This window comes from Paroedura picta, chromosome 3 (assembly GCF_049243985.1).
Source record: "Paroedura picta isolate Pp20150507F chromosome 3, Ppicta_v3.0, whole genome shotgun sequence".
Lineage (NCBI taxonomy): Eukaryota > Metazoa > Chordata > Lepidosauria > Squamata > Gekkonidae > Paroedura > Paroedura picta.
The window spans coordinates 67,908,934-67,932,724 of NC_135371.1; the positions used below are offsets into that span (position 1 = coordinate 67,908,934).

At 47.7% G+C, this 23,791-nt stretch overlaps 1 protein-coding gene across 1 annotated transcript in view; it reads right to left on the bottom strand.

Moving 5' to 3' along the window:
- The window catches only part of UNC5A (unc-5 netrin receptor A), a 167,104-nt gene extending 147,627 nt beyond the window's left edge, over positions 1-19,477 (bottom strand). Inside the window, exon 1 of the mRNA XM_077326272.1 lies at positions 19,145-19,477. The gene's annotated coding sequence lies outside the window, so the exon portion shown is untranslated. The remainder of the gene's footprint in view (positions 1-19,144) is intronic.
- Between the last annotated feature and the right edge of the window lie 4,314 nt (positions 19,478-23,791).

Sequence of the window (23,791 nt, forward strand, 5' to 3'; positions counted from 1 at the left end):
ACTAAGAGGAATAGATCGTCATGTGGCTGGGCCCGAGAGGTGTATTGCTTGCCAGGGGAAAAAATTAAACACATTTCAGAATGGCTGCCCAAACTCCTCAAATCTACGGATCGCTACCCATTTGTGATAGTCCACGTGGGAACGAATGACATGTCCGTGAATACCATCACTCCTATTAAAACAGACTATCAAGATCTAGGGAGGAAGCTCAAGCAAATGGGGGCACAAGTGGTATTCTCTTCAATTTTGCCTGTCAAGGGAAGAGGAATGCATTGGTAGAGGAAGATAATGGAGGTGAATCAGTGGCTGCGTAGTTGGTGCCGGCAGGAGGGATTTAATACTGACGAACAGGCAAGAGTTGGTAGATGAGGTGAAGGAGGTGGGGACCCTAGGGGGAAGTGACCATGTCCTCATAGAATTCCTTTTGAGATGGGGAGCCAAGGAAGCTTGTAGCTAGACGCGGATGTTGGATTTTCGTAGGACAAACTTTAATAAACTCAGAGACATGATGAGTGTCATACCATGGACGAGAATGCTGGAAGGGAAGGGAGCATGTGAAGGGTGGGCGCTACTCAAACAGGAGCTATTGCATGCTCAATCAATGACTATCCCAGAAAGACGAAAACACTGCAGGAGCTCTAAGAAGCCTATTTGGATGAACAGAGAACTTCAAGAGGAACTAAGAAAGAAAAGGAAAATGTTCAGGAAATGGAGGGAAGGACAGAGCTCTAAAGAAGAGTACCTACAGGTTACTAGGCACTGTAGATCAATCATCAGAAAGACCAAAGCTGAGAGTGAGCTAAGATTGGCCAGGGAAGCCCATTGTAACAAGAAAAGATTTTTCAGTTATGTGAGGAGCAAACGTAAAGTAAAGGAGGCAATAGGCCCACTGTTGGGTGCGGATGGACAAACTCTAACGGAAGATGCAGAGAAAGCAGAAAGGCTTAATGCCTATTTTGCATCTGTTTTTTCCCACAGGTCAAAGTGTTTAGGCACATCTAGAGATGGCCGTAGCCAAAGGACAGTGTCTGGGTGGCAGGTTAACATGAATAGAGAGGTTGTCGAGAGGCATTTAGCTGCACTGGATGAGTTCAAATCCCCTGGTCCAGATGAAATGCACCCGAGAGTACTCAAAGAACTTTCCAGAGAACTTGCACAGCCCTTGTCCATCATCTTCGGAACCTCTTTAAGGACTGGAGATATCCCGGAGGACTGGAAGAGAGCAAATGTTATTCCGATCTTCAAAAAAGGGAGGAAGGATGACCCGGGAAACTACAGACCAGTGAGTCTGACCTCTGTTGTGGGGAAGATAATGGAGCAGATATTAAAGGGAGCGATCTGCAAACATCTGGAGGACAATTTGGTGATCCAAGGAAGTCAGCATGGATTTGTCTCCAACAGGTCCTGCCAGACCAACCTGGTTTCCTTTTTTTGACCAAGTAACAGGTTTGCTGGATCGGGGAAATTCGGTTGATGTCATTTACTTGGATTTTAGTAAAGCTTTTGACAAGGTTCCCCATGATATTCTGATGGATAAATTGAAGGACTGCAATCTGGATTTTCAGATAGTCAGGTGGATAGGGAATTGGTTAGAGAACCACACTCAAAGAGTTGTTGTCAATGGTGTTTCATCAGACTGGAGAGAGGTGAGTAGCGGGGTACCTCAGGGCTCGGTGCTCAGCCCGGTACTTTTTAACATATTTATTAATGATCTAGATGAGGGGGTGGAGGGACTACTCAACAAGTTTGCAGATGACACCAAATTGGGAGGACTGGCAAATACTCCGGAAGATAGAGACAGAGTTCAACGAGATCTGAACACAATGGAAAAAAGGGCAAATGAGAACAAGATGCAATTTAATAAAGATAAGTGTAAAGTTCTGCATCTGGGTCAGAAAAATGAAAAGCATGCCTACTGGATGGGGGATACGCTTCTAGGTGACACTGTGTGTGAACGAGACCTTGGAGTACTTGTGGATTGTAAACTAAACATGAGCAGGCAGTGTGATGCAGCGGTAAAAAAGGCAAATGCCATTTTGGGCTGTATCAACAGAGGCATCACATCAAAATCACAAGATGTCATAGTCCCATTGTATACGGCACTGGTCAGACCACACTTGGAGTACTGTGTGCAGTTCTGGAGGCCTCACTTCAAGAAGGACGTAGATAAAATTGAAAGGGTACAGAGGAGAGCGACGAAGATGATCTGGGGCCAAGGGACCAAGCCCTATGAAGATAGGTTGAGGGACTTGGGAATGTTCAGCCTGGAGAAAAGGAGGTTGAGAGGGGACATGATAGCCCTCTTTAAGTATTTGAAAGGTTGTCACTTGGAGGAGGGCAGGATGCTGTTTCTGTTGGCTGCAGAGGAGAGGACACGCAGTAATGGGTTTAAACTTCAAGTACAACGATATAGGCTAGATATCAGGAAAAAGTTTTTCACAGTCAGAGTAGTTCAGCAGTGGAATAGGCTGCCTAAGCAGGTGGTGAGCTCCCCCTCACTGGCAGTCTTCAAGCAAAGGTTGGATACACACTTTTCTTGGATGCTTTAGGATGCTTAGGGCTGATCCTGCGTTGAGCAGGGGGTTGGACTAGATGGCCTGTATGGCCCCTTCCAACTCTATGATTCTATGATTCTATGATTTTATGATTTGGTTTCTGGGACCCTGGGATAGGCTTTCTTGAGGAAGGCCTACTAGCACCTGATGGACTGCACTTGTCAAAGTTGGGGAAAAATGTGTTTGGCAGGAACCTGGGGAGATTCATCAGGAGAGCTTTAAACTGAAGCCACAAGGGGAAGGAGACGTTCAATATAAGGAGTGTAAGGAAGGAGACTGATCGGGGGCAGCCCAACCAGGAAGGCCAGTTCATACGGAACCAAAAATAAAAGGAAGAAGAACAGTTGGTTCTTATATGCTGCTTTTCCCTACCTGAAGGAGGCTCAAAGCAGCTTACAGTCACCTTCCCATCACTGCTCGGTCAGAACAGTTTTTATCAGTGCCATGGCGAGCCCAAGGTCATCCAGCTGGCTACATGTGGGGGAGTGCAGAATCGAACCCGGCATGCCAGATTAGAAGTCCGCACTCCTAACCACTCCTAACACACAACCGATTTCGGATCCGAATTGATTTGGGGCCAATGCAAGTCAATGGAGGCCACTCCCTTGCATTGGAAAGGCTCCCGAATAGATTCAGAGCTGTCCAAGCCGATTCGGGGCCAATGCAAGTCAATGGAGGCCACTGACTTGCATTGGAAGCCTCCCGAATTGTTTCGGACGATTCGGGGCCAATGCAAGTCAATGTCTCCATTGACTTGCATTGGAAAGCCTTCCCCCGCCATCCCCGGGGGATGGGAGGGAAGGGTGCAAGTTGCACCCCTGAAACCTCTTGGGGAGCTCAGGGAGGGTCTTCCCTGAGTCCCCTGAAAGTATCAAGAAGATTGGACCAAGGGGTCCAATCCTAGCGGCTCCAAAGAGGGTCCCCCTATCTGCTCCATTGGTTACAATGGAGTGTCAGATTCTTTAGGCTGAACATGTTTCTCCATATAGTTCTATGGGGAATGCTCCTTGGGAGTCCCCAGGATGGGACCCCCTGGTGCAATCTTCCTGAAACTTGCAGGGGACTGAGGGAAGACCCCCCCCCCCAGAGCTCCCCTGCAAGTTTCAAGATTATTGGACCAAGGGGTCCCATCCTATGGGCTCCCAAATGCGTGAGAAAAAAATGATTTCAGAACAAGGAAATTGGGGGCCATTCCGCACCAGGATCTATGTGGTATATTGGTTGTGGGACGAAAAATCGCCATTTTAAATAGTGGAATTCGTCGTTATGCATACCTGGCTTTGTAGTGGAATCCAGTTGCGTTTCTATCGTTTCCCACAGGTTTCCAGTCTCTGCAAAAATTGCTAGCCAGGAAGCGATATTGCCGAGCTTGTCCCGCCCCTGGCCGTCAAGCAGCCAATGGGCGGCCGTTATCATGATCCCAAAAAGTCCCTTTCCCTTTAAGGAAGTTAAAAAAACACACACACACGTTGCAACGAATCTGCGTTGATTCGTTGCAAGGGAGAGACCCATCAAGGTAGCAGGTGGTGTTTGAGCTGCCATTTCATCGTTGCCACGCTCCCCCCAAGTGAAAAAAAAAATAACCCCCCCTTCACGGGTGTGATTTTCGGCCGAAAATATAGTAAAAAATAAAGGGAAAATAAACCAGCAAATGGGGCTGTGTGTTGTTTCGTGCTTAGTGACTTAAAACAGCTCTGCAGCCAGGGAAGCCTCGCTGGGTAAACGAAGGCTCGCGGGTGCGTTGATCTCCGCTCGCTCGGAGAAAAAAATGGCAATCGCTTCACCGGAAGATCAGAGGAAAGAGCTAGTGGGCGGGACTTTGCCGATACCGCAACAATGGTAATGCACAGAACTTTTTCGCTAGTGTTGCTGATTGGTTGCAAGAGTGTAGCGCTTTCCGGAGGTTGCAAGAGTGTAGCGCTTTCCCCACTTTTTGGGATTTTCCTGAAAGCGCTACAATGAAGCGCTTTTTGCGGATTAGTTTCAGGAGTGTTGCATATTGTCAACGACGTTGTGCATAATGGCAAAACTGTAGCGATTTCAATTTGTAACCATTGTGCTATTTTGGACGAGTGCGGAATGGCCCTGGCAATTTATCTGCTGAAATCATTTTTTTCTCACGCTTTTGGGAGCCCATAGGATGGGACCCCTTGGTCCAATCTTCTTGAAACTTGCAGTGGAGCTCTAGGGGGTTCTTCTCTCGGTTCCCTGCAAGTTTCAGGAAGATTGCACCAGGGAGTCCCATCCTGGTGGCTCCCAAGGAACATTCCCCATAGAAGTCTATGGGGAAACATGTTCAGCCTAAAGAATCTGACACTCCATTGTAACCAATGGAGCTGATAGGGGCACCCTCTTTGGGAGCCCCTAGGATTGGACCCCTTGTTCCAATCCTCTTGAAACTTTCAGGGGACTCAGGGAAGACCCTCCCTGAGCTCCCCAAGAAGTTTCAGGAGTGCAACATGCACCCCCTCCCCCCAGCCCCTGGGGAAGGCGGGGGAAGGCTTTCCAATGCAAGTCAATGTAGACATTGACTTGCATTGGCTCCTAACAGAGCAGGCCAGGAAGGGACTCTCTCTCCCAGGTGCAGGGGAACCTGTGGCTGGCAGCCCAAGCAGCCTCCAGGTGAGACCTGCAGAACCAATAAGGTCCACTGAGTTCTCACCTGGGTTCCCCTGCAGAGGAGAGGGGGGGCCTGCACTGGCCTGTGGGGGGGATATCCCTGCACCACTAGGAACACTAGTGGCTCAGGGATGTCAACCTCCAGGGGAGACCTGGAGATCCCCCCAGAAACCCCCAGTGAAGCTGTAAAGCTTCACGGCGCCTACACACTAACCCGGGAGAGCCTCAGAAAGCAAATGGAGGAGCTCAGAGGCGAATCTGGATGCTCCATCCATGCTGTACACTCATCACTGGCTCTCCCATCCAGCCTCCCCCCTCTAACAAATACAAAGCAAGAGGAAGACTTGCTTTTCACAACCCAACGGTGTATCGAAGCAGGTTCCAGTCACCTTTCCCTTCCTACGCTTGGGCCACCGCCCTCAAACACCACAAATCCAACCGCTCTACTCAGGCCACATCCTGAGAGAGCCCTGACAGAGCTGTTCTGGAAGAATAGCCCTGGCAGCAGCAAAAAGACACATCCCCCCCCCCCAGAAGTCCACACACGGCGCAGTGGACACTGGTGGGGAATCCAACAACCTAACAGGCCACCGCCTTAAACCACCTCTAATCCAACTGCTCTACTCAGGCCACATCCTGAGAGAGCCCTGACAGAGCTGTTCTGGGAGAACAGCCCTGGCAGCAGCAAAAAGACAAATCGGTGCGCTCACAACAACAAACTCCTCCTGGGCACCCACTGAGAAATGCTCAGTTACTTCTTGGGTTTAACATGAGCTCTAAGGCTGACTTTGGGACTGGGAAAAGTTTTCCAAATGGGAAACCCTTGCGGACACTCTTTATTGCACCACTCCGGCCAGAGGTCGGAGTGGTGGAAGGTCGACCCAAGACAGGCCTCTTCTCAGGTGGGGGGAAGGATGCTTCCTTCCCCCTCTCACTCCCCTCCACCCCTCTAGTTTTCTGTTGGGCCTTTCTCCCAGGGCCCCTAGCCTGACCTTCCTTCTTCCCACTCATGTTCCCTTGGACAAACATTTTCTACTAACTGTAATCTAAGAGACAGGGAAATTTGAGGCCCTACCACTAACTGCCCTAACACTTGTTTCTAAGGAAACCTTGAAACTTATAAAACCCTCCCACCAGCTACCTGTTTAGTTTATTTAGACCCTAAGCTGACCTAACTTCTATGGAGTTTTCCTCTCTCTCTTGTTTTTGTTGTTGTTGTTAAACTAAAGGAACCTGTCTGGGCCTAGCTAAGTTTAACTGGCCCTACCTTACCTACAGCAGGGAAAAATTAGAAGAAAAAAAACCTTTTTACACTTTTAAAGTGTTTTAAGCTACCTGAGTGTTACTAGCTAGAAGGAAGGCTGGAGCAGATTTGTGCACCAAGCCCCTACCTGATCTGTCAAGAAGAACCCCTAAACCTGATGGCCTCTAAATCAATTCCTGTCTCTACCAGGAAAGCTGGCCTTCAATAAGGCACAGCCCCTGCTGGTTTAATTTTTTTTAACTATTAAGAAAGTACTATTTTAACCTAAAACCCAAATCATTGTTCTCTTATAAAAATCCTATCTGGCTACTTAGGAAAGAAACTATCTATTCTAAAAAATTATTTGTACTTTATAATTTCTCCTAACACTATGGATTTTACTGCCTATTTAAAGGGCCACTAATTGGGCACCCCAAGAAGAACACAGCAATCCCCCCAGGAAGGGAACAAACACCAACCAGCTGCCAGCCACCCAGGGCACTCCCCCAAAGGTGGCAACCAAGCAAAAGTGGCCCTGCAAGGCCCAAACTCCCAAATCAAACCAAGCCTTTTTACACTTTTAAAGTGTTTTAAGCTACCTGAGTGTTACTAGCTAGAGGCGAACCAAACAGCTTCTACAAAGAAACAACCAGCAGCCACCCAGGGCACTCCCCCAAAGGTGGCTACCAAGAAAAACTTGCCCCGCAGGGCCCTAACCAAACAAGCTAACTCTGCCTAGGCTAACCAAAGAAACAGCTTCAACAAACAAGCAGCAGCCACCCAGGGCACTCCCCCAAAGGTGGCTGGCAAAAACTGGCCCTGCAAGGCCCTAAGCTAAACCAACCTAAGAACAAACACAACCCCCCCTAAACTGAAACTAGCCCCCCACCAAAAAACACCTACAACTATCAAACAACCAGCTGCCACCCAGGGCACGAAGCAACTGAAGAAACCCGTGGAAAAAAACCAAAACAACCAAAAAACCCCCCAAAAAACAACCAGAAACAATGCAATTTTACAATACAAGCCCCAACCCCCACCCCCAAAATACTTTTACAAAAAACAAAACAGCAAACAGTTAACACAATAAAAACAGCAAATACAATTTCCCAACCCCAGGCCTCCACCCACAGAAACCCAAAGTCAAAAAACTTTTGAAAAGAGGAGGGAGAAGAGGGAGGGAAAAAAGAGAAAAATAGGAAAGGAGAAAAAAAAAAACCCTAAAACAAACTATTGATGTCTTCTCCAGCGAAGTCCAGTCCACAGGCCAGGTCCAGAGGTCCACCAGGAGTCCAGGAGGCAGGCATGCAGGCAGGCCGCTCTACCAAGCAGCGAGCTTAGGAGCTGCATAGCCAGCCAGCCAGCCAGAGCTCAAAGTGAGCTCCAGCAACCAGCCCCTTGCTTTAAGTAGCCTCCTCCAGGTGAGGTCTGACCAGTGCCGTATACAATGGGACTATGACATCTTGTGATTTTGATGTGATGCCCCTGTTGATACAGCCCAAAATGGCATTTGCCTTTTTACCGGTGCATCACACTGCCTGATGAAATTGTAGGGAGAAGCGATTATCACTGCTACCTAGCTGCAAAATAGATTACCTACAAAAGTTGCAACAAGCACACCCTGTGAAATGTGGTATGGGCAAAAGCCCAGCGTGAATCATTGAAAGGTGTTTGGATATAAAGCATGCACCTACATTCCTAAAGAGGAGCAGTCCAAGATTGATCTTCATGCAGAAGAAGGCATTTTTGTAGGCTATGCCTTAGGATGTAAAAGATACAGAATTCTTGACCCACAGACTGACAGAGTAAAGATCTGCAATGTGGTATACATTTATGAGAATCCAAGAAGCATGAGAGCAGTGTACATCAGTGAATCTACACCAGCAGAAAAGAATGAAATATTGCAATTAGAAACAGTGTTCACCAGTACTATGGACAACACAGAAGACACAGCTGCAGAACCTCAGGAACCAGAAGGGGTTGCAGAGCCAAGTGTTAGACAATCATCCAGAACAAACAAAGGAGTACCACCAGATAGACTTTCTTATCTAGTAAAGGCAGAAGCAACACCTTAACCTTCCACATGGAAAGACATAGAAAAGAAGCCTGCCAACAAAGCAGCAAAATGGAGAAAATCTGCAGAAGAGACTGAATCTCTGATCAAGAACCAAACATGGACACTCACAGAACTGCCTCCAGGGAAGAGGATGCAAGTGGATCTTCAAAACCAAACATGGAGTAGAAGGGGAAGTACAAAGGCACAACGCCAAATTGGTTGCCAAAGGATACTCCCAGAAGTATGGAGAAGACTATAATGAAACCTTCGCACCAGTGGTGAGACACACTTCAATAAGAATGCTCTTAAGCACAGCAGCAGCAAGAAAGATGCATGTGAAGCATTTCTTTATGGAGAAAAGACAGCATTTCTTCATGGAGAAATGAAGGAATAAGTCTACGTAGAACAGCCACCAGGATTTGAAAGGCACAAAGACAAGAACCTTGTGTGTAAACTGAAAAAGAGCATCTATGGATTGAAACAGGCTGCAAGATGCTGGAATGAGAAACTGCATCAACTGCTAACCAAGGAAGGATTTGAGCAAGGCAAAGCAGAACCCTGTCTCTACTCGAGATATAAAGACAACAAATGGACTTATATTCTGGTTGGTGAAGATGATCTGCTTTTATGTTATGAAGCCAAGAAGGACTGTGATGAAATAGTCCAGAACCTGAATCAAGAACTGGAAGTGAAGGAACTTGGAGACATCAAGTACTATCTTGGAATACAAATAGAACATAGAGAAGATGGAAGCTATCTTCTCAATCAGAAACAGAAAATCCTAGAATTTCTGAGCTTTATAAATATGAAAGAACTTAAGCCAGCACCAACTCCTAAGAAGACAAACTACTTGGAACAGAAAGGAATTAGTGAACCTTTCCTCGACAACAAGTAGTACAGGGAAGCAATTGGGAAGCTTCTGCACATCAGCACATTGGCACGTGGCAACTGTTGGCTTATTATGCAGGAAGGTCGAATCACCGACCAAAAGAGACTGGAATGCAGTCAAAGTACGAAGTACCTAACTGGTACTGCACAAAGTACCTGACTGGTACTGGTAGGTACTGCACATCTGAAACTGTAGTTACCAACATATGACAATCCCAGACTGGTGGGATACATGAATGCCGACTGGGTAGGAGACACTACTGACAGAAAGTCAACAAGTGGTCACCTATTCTACTATGGCAGCGGAGTAATCAGCTGGAGCAGCAGGAAGCAAGAAAGCGTAGCTGTTTCCACAACTGAAGCTGAATATGTATCCGCAGCAAAAGCATGCAGACAACTGAAGAGGATACTGCAACTCATGCAAGACTTAGGGATAGAAGAACCCAAGCCAGGGCAACTTTATGAAGACAACCAAGGGTGCATAAAGCTTGCACTAACAGAGAAAATCAACTCGAGAACTAAGCACATTGATGTGAAGCATCACCTTGTAAGAATCATAGAATCATAGAGTTGGAAGGGGCCATAGAGGCCATCTAGTCCAACCCCCTGCTCAACGCAGGATCAGCCCAAAGCATCCTAAAGCATCCAAGAAAAGTGTGTATCCAACCTTTGCTTGAAGACTGCCAGTGCGGGGGAGCTCACCACCTCCTTAGTCAGCCTATTCCACTGCTGAACTACTCTTACTACATGAAGAAACATGAAGGAAGATGGGCTTGTTGAGCTGGACTACTGTCCTACAAATGAAATGATCACAGATGTGCTCACCAAGCCACTCTCCGGGGAGAAGTTTCAAAGTCTACCTAAGAAGATGAACCGTGTGGACTTTGTACACTAGACATTGAGAAGGGGTGTTGGAATAGGCAATGTCTGATGTATAAAAATAAGAAGAGAAGAAGAGCCTGAAGGGGGCAGCAAGAAGACCATTAGGTCAGTGAGGTCAGGACCTTTCCTGTTACGTGTTGCTTCTCGTCTGTCTCTAGATTCCTACCCTTAGGGGCAATTTCCTGCTTCTTCTTGGAAGCTTCTCTCTCATTCTCTCTCTCTCTATGACTTACTTACTCTGCTAACAAGGAGGACTCGGTGGATGCCAGTGCTGTGGGTGCCCCCGCAACCTATTTCCCAGAGGAGCATGGCAGTCAAAGTGCCTTGTCAAAGAACAGGATTGTCCTCTCCAAGAATGAACAACCAGAACAGGGGACCCAGGTAGAAGACTTCTGCAGTTGCAGTGGCAGATCCTGCTGTTGCTCTCTCTCTTTCTTGATTCTGTCAACCCTTCATTCCATATAGCTGCAGGAAGGCCCGGCTCAGTAGCTCGACAGGCAGGGTCCTTGAGGGCCACTCAGACGGAGTTCATGAGCACCATGATCTTACCACCCAGTTCTTTGTTCTTTTCCCTGTCATGATATACCAAAGGCAATTTGGGAGCTGGAATTCTCCATATGCCTTTCCCTCATCAAAGTACTACCTATGAGAACAGCACCTTCCCACTTCAAGCCTATGAATCAGGCTCCATTTTGCTCCTCCAGTCCACTCTGGTTGTCAGTCCCCAGCTGATTGCTGATTTATAGGGGGTGGAGAGAAACTCTTTCTGTATAATGGGGAAATCACCAACTGCTGATCCTAGCATGATTGTGACTTGCTGGAAGTCTAATGCAGGCAGTGCCTGAGTAGCTACCCCCCCCCCCCACACACACACACCAATGCTTTTCTCTGTCCTAAAAGCAGTCCTGGGTCAGGAAGCTAAAGAAGTTTGGTTGGTAAAGTTGGGAACAGAGTGCAGGAAGAGTCAGTTTTCAGAATTGTCTCTCATTTTTAGCAAAATTGAACGGGTTCATGTGGACGGGCATCCTCTATGTCTTAGCAAGGGGCCCTTCCCTTTTATATCTCACTTTCTTCATGCCATCCCCAGATTACCTCACATCTTCTTTACTATAAAATCTATTTGAAGGACTATCTAGTAGACTAGCCAATTCTGGGTGAAATAACTCAGCCGAAACAGCAAATCTTATAGGCTCCAGCAATAGAACCCATTGGTTGTCATTGCTAGCCCTGGCAAAACTTCACACTTTTACTATTCATCATAAACCCTGGAAATAAGCAGGAACCATGCTCTCCTAACATTAGAAGAAGAAGAACTGGTTATAATATGCTGCTTTTCTCTACCCGAAGGAGGCTCAAAGCGGCTTACAGTCGCCTTCCCTTTCCTCTCCCCACAACCGACACCCTGTGGGGTGGGTGAGGCTGAGGGAGCCCTGATATCACTGCTTGGTCAGAACAGCTTTATCAGTGCTATGGAGAGCCCAAGGTCACCCACCTGGTTGCATGTGGGGGAGCGCAGAATCGAACCTGGCATGCCAGATTAGAAGCTGCTGCTTCTGACCATTACACCAAGTGTGTAGTTTGGTTCCCAAGGGATGGATCAGGTTCACATCTGCCGTTTAACAGCATGGGTGCTTCCTCATTACCCACTGAGTGCTATTTGCTCCTGCCTTGTGTGGATGGGCCTGTACCTGAGAACACTCCCAGCACTGCCTTTTAGATCAGACCCAGACTAGATAACATGCTGGAAACTCAGTCGGTTTCTCGTTCCAGGAGGCCCAGCTTGAACCAAGACCACACCACGAGGACAGAGGGTTTAAGCTTTCTCAAGCCAGATTGGCTCTTGTAGGGTGTTTTTTGGTCATGAGGTGCGAAAATTGACACATGCTGGTTACTAGTGCAGTTCACATACATTTTCACAGCAGGGCAAATGATGCCCCTCGGACCCTTTTAGATCTTGAAAATGGCACCGGGGTGGGGAGAGAGGATTAAACCCTCCTCTGCTTGTGCCATGGTCCCAAATCCATATGAGGGCCTTGTACTTCTGGTGAGAGACTTTTAAAAAGACTGAGAGCTCTTGACACAGAATTTGCTCTCAGTTTTGTCCTCATACACTGCAGAGGAAGATCTGCAGGCAAGGAGAACTCTCATCCCTCAAAGATCACAAGAACTGCCTGTGGTCTCTGAACATATTTTTCCTGTCCCCCACCCAGATTCAACTAGATATCTAGGACAACAAAGCATAGAACTTGGCCAGCTCCATGAGTCTGCTCAGTGAGGACCGCTTGGTCACAGCTTCCAGGTTTCCCGGAGTTCAGCCTGAAAACTGGTGCTCTAGAGGGTTCTATGGTGAGGTGGCCAGATTTCAACATTGGTCAAGCGGGACACCATTGATCGGGGGGGGGGGGTTCTTGATTAAAAATTTGGTCTATATGGAGCAACAAAAAGTTTCATAGAATGCATAGAACGCAAAAATAGTATTGAAATATATCTTTTTAAATTTTAACATAAGTACAATTTGCCAGGTACCCCCAGGCAGAGGGGAGGCGGAGGGGAGAGGGATGCATGGTCGCAGCGCACACAGCAATCGTCAGCAGGAGGTGAGCCAGTGGCAAAGGCAGAGCGAGGCAGGCACTTGGAAGCAGCCCGGCAGGGAAAGTGGTGAGGGCGGGGGCGCTGCTACCCCTCCTTCCTTCCTTCCTTCCTTCCTTCCTTCCTTCCTTCCTTCCTTCCTTCCTTCCTTCCTTCCTTCCTTCCTTCCTTCCTTCCTTCCTTCCTTCCTTCCTTCCCAGCTGGCATCGCACCCCAGGCCCCACCGGCGAGCCGGCTCCCTCCCCGCCCATCGATGTCTCCAGAGCAACCTTCCTGCTCAACGAGGTAACTTAACAGGCAAACGCGCATGCCGCCATCGCCTCCCGCCACGCAAGCTCAGCCCTCTTTTATTACCAAGTTTGCTGCCCAGCAACTATTTCACATGGGGTTGCCAACTCTGGGTTGGGAAATTCCTAGAGGTTTGGGAGCAGAGTTTGGGGAGGGGGGCTCAATAGGGATGCGATGCCTTTAGGGATGCCATCCTCCAGGTGAGCTCTGACAGTCACAAAGGTTAGGGATAATGCTGTATGCAGAAAAACATAAATTTATTATTCAAATTCAAAAAGGTTAACTACCGTAAAAGATTATCTTATCTATTGGGCACACACAAAGCACCTGTGTGTACACCATCAATACCAGCAATTTCAGACCTAACGTGTTTCGTTCATACTGATCTTTCTCAGTACATAATTTCTTTTTCCAATTTTCAGCAGGGGAGATAAATATTTCTTTAATCTGTTAAGGCTGGTTCTGGTTCTGGTTCTGTAGTACATTCATGTTCGTTGTTAAATGCCCGGCAGAATTCTCAGCCAGCAAAGATTTCTTATTCCTGCCCTGGGTATTGGGAAATTCTGCTGTGTGTCTCTATGTGAAAAGGTCCAAAGTGAGAGAGGCCCCTTCCCAAGGCTGGTGGAGACTCACTACCCTCCATGCCATAAAGTCTGCCTTCGGAAGCTGGGGCTACCATTTTTTCCAGAACAAAATTCGAGTCCAGTGGCACCTTTTAGACCAACAAAGATTTATTCAAGGCATGAGCTTTTGTGTACAGGCACAGTTCCTCAGACAATGGAACAGGAATCATAAGATAACAAAAGCTCATGCCTTGAATATTTGTTGGTCTTAAAGATGCCATTGGATGCTAATTTTGTTGTGCTACTTCAGACCAACATGGCTACCCACCCAAGTCATTTTTTCCAGAGGAACTGACCTCTGTAACCTAGAGATCAATTGTAATTCTGGGAGAACTCCAGGCCCCACCTGGAGGTTGGCAACCCTAATTTTAAGTGAAAACAGCCCTTCCTGTGACTGGCTTTCATGCTCACACTTTCCAGTTCCTTCCCATCATCTTTAGCCATACAGTCCCTTTCTCGATCAGCAGTTTAGAGGGGAACCAAACAACTTTGCCTTCTCTTTGTTATACTGAATATGAGTGGGCACAGGAGGCAATGGGAAGAAGCCTGATGTAGTCCAGTCACTGTGGGGGCATGAACACCTGGCCCCTTAATGTTGAAGGGGGAGGACCCTTGGTGTTGTGGGGAGGAGAGGGCAATGTCAGGAGCCTGGGAGTACTGTAGGACCCCGTGGTTAAGAATACCTGGGGGAGTGAGAGTGCCTAGGATACGAAACCCCTGGCAACTCGCTGCCCCACCTCCCATGAGCCTTATTGGCCTCTGAGGGCTGAGAAAGATTTGCTGCTGGTTACCCACCAAAGGTCATAGGCCTGGAGGCTCATTGTCCATGGGGTTGCGATGGGTCGGACACGACTTGGCACCTAACAACAACAACAACACCCACCAAGGAGGGGTCAAAGAACCAACAGTGGTGGGAGTCCATTTATCTTCTTCCCCACTGCTTTAGTTCAATGGAGGATAGAGCTGAAATAAATCATAGGGAGGATTTGCAACTATTTTCCACAGTTCAAAATCAAATTATAATTTTTAAAAAATCAATGTCAAAAGTTGACATTTGGATTTTCATTTCTGAGAGGCTTAGCTTGCGTATTGTGGTAGCGTTGGCAGCTGAAACACCCTGTTATTCTGTCTTAAAATACCAAATGCTTCCAGAAAGCATATATTTGTAATCATTCTAGCCCTCCTCCTTTCTTAAAAAAAATTGAGCTCTTTTTGGTTGTGATTTATTAGGGCCTCCCACATTCACCCTAAAATGGAATCAAAGAAACCTCTCACTCAAGTCCTCTAATTTTGAATTTGCATATTAAAACCATCACCTCAAAAATCTCTAGGTCCACTTCTGAAAATTGCCTGTTTTTCAATATTGTATGAAATTCCACTTCAGCCTTAGATGAGGGCACTCCAAAAGCAGGGATCCGTGCTGCATCTGGGTAGGCTTTCCTCCTGTTGCTCTGACCAGGCCAGATCTCCTCATATGCTCCAGCCCCACAAGGGAATCCTAGAATCAAATATATCCCTCTAACCTGGTCTCCCATACCTTTTCCCCAGCAGCACAGAAACATAACAGCCCTGACCACAGACATCTCAAATCACAGCCAAATCCCAGGAACAATGCCTCCTTCAAAGAAATGGCCTGCAACACTGCTAGGAATAGGGCAATTAAAGGTACACAGCTGGGAAGCTAAGCTGCCTCTAAGAGACCAGGATAGCATCTCTGACATCAGGTCAGCAACAGATTTTGTATCTGATTTTAATAAACAGGAGCTTATTAAACTCTCCTGAAATAATCTGATCAGCAGTACCCATGAGATTGGAATGTGAATGGAAACCTATACCAGGTTAAATAGGTGGTGGTAGGGATAAAGCTGAGGTCTGTGTATGTAAAAAAGCCACCCCCTCCCACCCAAGATGACTTCTGGGTCACAGTTCTGGCAAGTTCTCACAAGGAGGTCCTTTTTGGCCTCATGCTGATGGGATTGTATGGTCCAGAAATAGTTTTGGAAGGAGGAAGATGAGCAGTTTACAATCCTCCCCCATGGGGGATAGCAGCCCCCTATGCCACACACAGGAGTATGCACACAAAGGAGGGGGGGAGCCTCTCTTGGCACATGCCACCTTCCATTGTTTTTACAAAAAAATATTAGTAAGAACATTTGCATAAAAACAGGATGTTTTGCTACTCTTACCTCCATCTGTTCTTGCTGAAGTCACAGCCCCTGCACATGAGCTCACTACCAGTTGCTATGGAGACAATTGTGATCTCATGCAGGGGAGGGGGCACCTTTTAGGCATGAATGACCCCCACAGTCACACCCCCAGGCAGCTGGGCAGAAGCAACCAAACCAGCTCTGGCCATGTTTTTCAGACTGGCCAGCCTACAGACATTGATGCTCCTGTCTCCACACTGCTGTTTCTCCATTTCCCCACACTCTTGTCACAAATTCCAGTCCTGACTGGAGGCTTCACAAACCTCCATACATGAGCCCCTTTTGGCACCTGACTTCCTATTCCGGCTGCAATGGGTCATCATTCTATAGCTGGTCAGAGCCAAGTGTGGCAGATGGAGGCACTGCTGTTCCCTCTCAAGTGCAGTATATTCTGTGTCCAGAACCTAGAATTTTGCAGAGTGCCATTTCCCTCATGCATCTGACCCATTGGTTAACTTCACTGGCAAACCAGCAGCAGAGAGCCTCAGTTCCCTTGCCGTGTCCCTTGTTGCAGGACATCATCCCTGTTCCAGCTGCAGCATCCTGACTCTGATGTCTCTCCAGCCCCTGCACGACCCGGTTCTCCGAACACTTGGACAGAGACACTGCTGAGACAGAAGAGGCTGGGCAGTGGGAAGTCCGAGCCCATCCCCATCTCCCAGCACAGAAGGTGCACAGCGGGTGGCAGCTGGTCTCAGGGCCTGGGCCTGCTGAGCGCAGCTGAGCCTGGCCTCTGAGAAAGTACCATCAAAGGCAATTGGATTGAGAAAAAGGTGGCAAGGGAAGCATGCAGCTGTTTACCATCCAAGCTCTTGTACCAGAGCACCTAGGGGGCAGCCGAAACAGAGCAGCCTGACCTGCACTTGATGCTTATATAGCACAGACAGCATTGAGGAAATGTGTCAGAATGGGTGGGGAGACACTCCTGTGTCGTCACATAGCGATCCAAGCCACACTAGACTCCAGCTGCATGCAAGTGCTGAAGAGGGCAAACCCAATCCCACTGCTCTCTTCCTCCACAGGGGGGCACCCGGGAACACCACAAGAGACAGATTTCCTTGTAAATGCAATGCGGACATAAAAGGACAAGCAGACATAGGCTTTGCATGCAGATACATTCATCAAAGCTTTGCACACATATGCCCAAAGTGCATCTTTTGCATGCAAACATTAGACATTAGTGCCTGCAGGCCCCCCAATCCAGGCACACAAACAGCAAAGTGGGGCTGTCTTAGGGCAAAGCACCCTGGTAGCTCTCTCCTTTGCCAAGGCAGCCAGCACTCACATGCTCCATCTGTTCCCCCCTCTGTTATTATTCTAGCCTTCCCCTGATCAGGATGGTCTCCAGTTCTGGCTTCTGGTGCTGCCAGTCGGATGCCAGGAAAAACATACCGAGCTCCGTAGAAAGCTGGCCAACTGTCCCCTCTCCTGATGCTGGGATGAGGGGAGGGGCACGTGGAGCAGAGTCTTGCCTATCCTTCCCAGGCATGTGTCTTTTATTAGTGCTGAAACAAAACATAGCAGGGACTCAAAAGGCAACTAATTCTCCTTCTCTGCTAGTGTTTAATTCCTTTTGGAATTCTTGCAAATGATCATGGCTCCCACAGAACCCTGAGTTTTGGGTTCAAAAGTGTTTTCTATGTCATGAAACTGGACTCTGTCTTTTGACTCAAAATCTAGATGATGGGAGAAAACTCATATTTTGCCATCACACCATTTGCAAATTGAATTGTGCTTATTTTCACCCATATTTATGGGGGAATTGGAGTGCATCCCCTCCTTTTTTTTCAAAAACAGCAACCACCCAGTATTACTTGTTGGTGAGCAGCAGCACTGGTGGAACTAACCTTCTGTCAACCTCTCTGACCCTTCCAAGGGAGGAGTAGCCAAAGTCTAGCCGACACATGAGGCGTTCCTTGACAGCTGGGTCCTTGTTGCTTTGGCAACTCTTGAACCAACATTTTGCATTCCCAATCCTGCTAGACTCCAAACTGGCCAATATTCCTCTTTAAAAGACACATCACTGTAGTGCCAGCCTTCTGTGGGCCTCCCTCTGGGGTGAGGTTCTTCATGCCAAGTTGGAATATACCATTGTGAGTATCCAGCACCCTGCCCTTGACAGAGCTGGCACTCTCCTTTCTTCTCTGACCTGGTTCCACGAAACAATGAGCAGCCCGGAAGACAAGGAGACAGACTTGGGCAACAAGAGTTAAGGAAGCCTTTTTGCTAACCACATCATGTCTGATCAATAAAACAGAATGCATAAGCTCCCCAGCTACCTTGGACAGGGCCATGTGCCTGCTCTTCACTACCAGACACCACCATGGACTGACAGCGCCATTATCAGCCTTGGTGCTCAGCCTGCTGGATGTCAGCACAACTGGGCGAGGGACAGGGAACATCCAAAGGGAACATGAGATTTAAGGAAATGCCAGCTCTGGGTCAAAAGCATTCCAACAGAGCGGTTTCACTCACTGGAGCAAGGTCTTCTGCCAATGGGCAAAATCCGCAACTGCCCATGCACGGACCTTCCCTGCTGTGCCCCTCCCCCCTTATGGAATGGTGGGCCTGAGGAGGTCATAGAAGTTCCTGTTTCTCCTGGCTTTCCACAAACTATGCAAGACTGGATTGGTTCAAGAAGGTTTTTCTATGCCAGCCAAAGGGTAACTTAGCACCAGTTGCAATGTCTTTCTCAGCCTAATCTACCTAGCAGGATGAAATGAAGGGGATAGGAACAATGCAAGTTGCTTTGGTTCTCCACTGGGAAGGAAAGTGGAATACAAAGATTTATGCTTTACATTTTTATCCTGCCCTTCCCACCTAAAGGCAGGCTCCGGGCAGCTTACAAGAATTAAAACCATAGTTAAAACATGAATACAACAAATGGCAATAAAAACATTAAGACTCATTCCCACCCCACCAGTCTAAAAGAGGTGAAGCGCTTGAAATCATTAATGAGCCAGGGGGAACTAAAGGCCTACCAGGGAAATAAAGGCCTACCACCAACAGAAGTGGGTGGTTTTGCAGGCCTGGCAGAAGAGACCCCAGGTTCCAAACATCTGCCGGGAGGGCATTCCAGAAGATTGGGGTCAGGACTGAAAACACTCTACTAAATAAGTAAAAAAAATGCTTCCTGCAGAGAAGGGGTCCACTGACTGCCGATTGCTCACTCACCACCCTCTCCCTAATGTTACCTGTATAAAGATATAGCCAGTCACTCAGGGGTGCTTCTTTTCCTTCTGATCAACTCTTCAAGAGCCCTCATACCTGGAAGAGGGAGAAGAGCCTGAGTTGCTGAATAAGGCTTGTGCTGTGTTTTGTTGTTTTTGCAAGACTTTGTTCAGAAGGGCTCTTGCACTCCTCTCTCTCTCCTTCCCTACCCACTTGTGGAAGGAGAAAGGGAGAGGAAAAGGAAACAGGGAATTCAAGAAGCCGGGGAAGGCAAGGCAGTAAAAACCTGGATGGAAAACAGTAGAGTTCGCATGGGAAAATCAGAAGCACTATTTCACCTCCCCCCCCCCCCATTGCTGCAGGACAGGGCACCCAAGTGAGATTTCACTGCATCAGGGGACCCTTTGCCCTGGAGAAACAGAAGAGGCAGAGAATGGTGACTCTAGCAGCAGCAAATTCATGTGTATTTTAATTTATTTAGAAAATTTCAATATGGCCTCTCCAGGGTAATTAACAAAATAAAACAAAATAGAATCATAAAATACCAGTAGGAAGTAATTCAGACTCATCATTAAAACCCCAGTCAGAGTATAAGAACATAAAACACTGAGCAGCTTCAACTGTCTCAGACACTTCTCGCACTAAAAGCAGGTTATTGGGGGAAAGTAACCCTTAATTTAAATGAGTAGCCATGTTGGTCTGAAGTAGCAAAATAAAATCAGTGTCCAGTAGCACCTTTAAGACCAACAAAGATTTATGCAAGGCGTGAGCTTTCGAGTGCAAGCACTCTTCGTAAGAATAAGAACTGCTTTTGCTTATATATTCCTACTGTTATGATGGTCGGTTCTTAGTCTGACGAAGAGTGCTTGCACTTGAAAGCTCACGCCTTGAATAAATCTTTGTTGGTCTTATAGGTGCTACTGGACTCTGATTTCATTGCCTTAGTTTAAAGGCTGGGTAGGTGTCACTGAGCCTCAGTGGGAAGGGCACATGCAACTCACCAGTAATTGTGAAGTTCGTTTTGTTGCCCTGTACATATAACCCCATCATAGGTTGCCTGAACATGCAGAGAGGGAGAAAGGGCATGAGCAGACTGGCTCTACACCCCAGGTCCATGTGATCACCAGATAGACACTCCCTGACCATGACTGGCAACATTTGTAAAACAGAATCCCCAATCATAGGGAAGGCACATATAAATAGACATTGCCTCCATGTGTAGATGCTGTGCTCACAAGGTGCAGAGCCCACCCTCATTCTCTGTGAACACAGAGAGTAGGGTTGTGCAAGGGGGCCACGAATCGGAATGTTTCAGATCCGAATCGACCCAATTTCGGATCTGAATTGGCCCGATTCGGAGCCTTCCGAATCGATTCAGAGCCTTCCGAGTCTATTTTGGGCCATTGGAAATCCTTCCCCCACCTTTCCCGGGGGCTGAGGGGAGGGGGTGTAAGTTGCACCCCTGAAACTTCTTGGTCCAATCTTCTTGGAACTTGCAGGGGAGTCAGGGAAGACCCTCCCTGAGCTCCCCAAGAAGTTTCAGGGTGCAACTTACACCCCCTTCCCCCCCAGGCCCCAGGAAAGGTGGGGGAAGGATTTCCAATGCAAGTCAATGGCGCAATTGAGTTGCCTTGGCTCAGAACAGCAGGCCAGGAAGGGACTCTCTCTCCCGGGTATGGCATGCAGATGCCACCCTCCAGGCAGGAGATGATGGGAATAGATGGGAAATGCTGCAAGAACAGTTCCCCCAGTCCCATAATCTCCCCTGGGGGAAAGGGACACTGCATGCCAGAACTGCAGGGGAAACCTGTGGCCAGCTGCCTAAGCAGTGCTTGGTGTCAGCCTCCAGGTGAGAACTGGAGAACCACTGAGGTCCACTCAGAGCTCACCTGGGTTCCCCTGGAGAGAAGAAGGGGTCTGTGGGGGAATATCCCTGTACCACTAGTATTCCTAGTGGTGCAGGGAAGCTAACCTCCAGGGGAAACCTGGAGATCCCTCCCAAAAAACCCTGTGAAGTTGGAAAACTTTGTGGCGCTGACACACTAACCCCGGGAGAGCCTCAGAAAGCAAATGGAGGAGCTCAGGATAATCTGGGTGCTCCATCCATGCTGTAGACTCATCACTGGCTCTTCCATCCAGCCTCCCCCCCTAACAAATGCAGGACAAGAGGAAGACTCGCATTTCACAACCCTAAGGTGTCTCAAAGCAGCTTCCAGTCACCTTTCCCTTCCTCCACTCAGGCCACTGCCTTCAACCACCACAACTTCACCTGCTCTACTCAGGCCACATCCTGAGAGAGCCCTGACAGAGCAGGTCTGGGAGAACAACCCTGGCAGCAAAAAAACAAATCAGTGTGCGCACGATAACAAACTCCTCCTGAACAACTACGATTCCCCCAAACTCAAACTAGCCCCCACCAAAAAACACCTACAACAACCAACCACCCAGAAGTCACCCAGGGCACGAAGCCCAAAGTTGGTGACTGAGCAAAACGGGGGGAAAAAACACCAAAGCAATCAAATGACCCCCCCCCAAACAACCAGCAACAATAACACCCCACAAACTTTTAAACAGTAAACCAAGAACAGTAAATGAAAAACAGTAAACCAAGAACAAAATTAAAACTTTAAAACACCAAACACAATAATAACTGGAACAAATTTCCCAACCCCCCCCCCAGGCCCCCACCCAGAGAAACCCAAAGGCACCCAACAAAACTTTTTTTTTTGGAAAAAGAGGAAGGAAAGTTATCAGAAGGAGAAGAGGAAGACAAAAAGAGAAAAATAGGAAGGAAGATAGGAAAAAATCCCCTAAATCAAATGCTGAGATGTCTTCTCCAGCGATGATTCCTCCTACTCAGGCAGCAGGCAGGCTCAGGTCCAAAAAGGCAGCAGGGAGGCAGACTATATGGGTCAGCCTCTAGCACAGCAGCCAGACCCAAAGCCAGCCAGCAGCGGCAGTGAGCTGCAGCAGGCAGACCCTCGCTTTAAGTAGCTTCATGGGCAGGCTACAACAAAGCACGGTTTTAAAAAATAAAACAGCTTCTGTGAGTGGCCAAAATGTCTGAGCTGAAAAGCTACAGGCATTGTGATTGGCCACTCACTCCCCCTCCCCCCTCCACCATTTTCAGCATGGGGGGAGAAACCTCAGAGAGCAGCCAGGAGGCTGGGGCAGCAACGGCTGCCTCCCATTCAGCGAATCGATTCGGACCCAAATCTATTCGGCTGCCGAATCGCAGCAATTCGGACATATAAAATTTAAAGGGGGTCCAATTCGGACAGTTTCCGCTTTGGAAACGTCTGAATCGGGCCCGATTCGGGAGATTCAGCTGTTTCCAAAGCCGAACCGCCCATCCCTAACAGAGAGGAATCATGTGCACAGGGCTTGCTGTTCTTGAGCCCGATTTGTTCTACCGCTTCTCATCATGGATCATTCCCCAGCAATGCCCTTGCATTTGCGTAGGTCCCATTTAAAGGACAAAGATGCTCACCACACAACTAGTGTATTTCTTTCCTGTTGCCCTCTCCTTCCTACTCTCCTTCAGTTGTTTCTGTCTTTCACACTCTCCCTGCAATGGGGTCATGGGATCTGCCTGTCCCACCCCATCTCAGCCACATGGGAGCCTCATATGCCCTGATACATATATAGTTGTTTGAGTGAGGTTGTTTCCTAAGCACAGTAGGAAGAGCTCTTCTCCTGGCTCAATTCCCCTCTCTGCCAAGACACAGTGGTGGCAGCTCCTTTCATGGGGGAAGCGGCCCGTGTAGCCGCCTGTGTGCGCTCTGATGAGTTAATAGACTCTAATTAATACAGATTGGGGAGATCACTTTCAATTTCCCTGGCTCTCCCTCTTTCTGAAGAGCTGCAGAGGATGCTGGCTGTAGAGTCAGCAGTGGCTCAGTACAGAACCAGGGCTTCTTCAGCACAACATAGTTGTGTAATGTTGACTTTTGTAGGGATCCCGAGAGGGGTCCTTCTCCTTATTCTGATGCATTACTTCTGGGCACCAGGGCAACTTCCCTTGTTAAGAGACTGGATGTCATGCCCTTAGGGGCACGGCCTACAAGTCCTGGGATCCACCACCAGGTAGTTGGGAAAAGACACTTCGGAGTCTTTTCCACAGCTGTGACAGAAAGAGAAAAATATCCTTACTTTCTAGAAAAAAGATATTGGATCTGATGGGCCTTTCTGTACTTGCTCAATTCAGGCTTCCAGCCTTTCTTGATGCAATATTAACAAATTAAAGGAAATTAAATACATAGTAAGAGCTGATTTATTTCATTACTGAAAACATTTGTACCTCACCTCTCAGCCTAAGTCCTCAAAGCAGTTCCTGCATACAACTGATCCATTCTGAGAGGGCTGGCCCAATGTCTCTGCTGCTACTTCAGCACATATTAGTCTCTCTGAGTTCAGAAATAGGAAAAGAGGAGTTAGCACATTTCATAACGAAGGACCTCTTTTTCATTTAATGCAGATAACGCTCGCCATCTAACCTCTCAAGTTCTATTATTTAAATAACAAAGAACCTAGGAGTGTGAGGCTTGTGTTGATTTAGGACAGTGTTTCTGAATTTCCAAGGGCAAAATGGATTATCTTCCATGAGGGGGGGGGGAAAGATTTATTCAGTGAAAACAAGCATAAATTCAAGTATATAAGGAAACATTAAA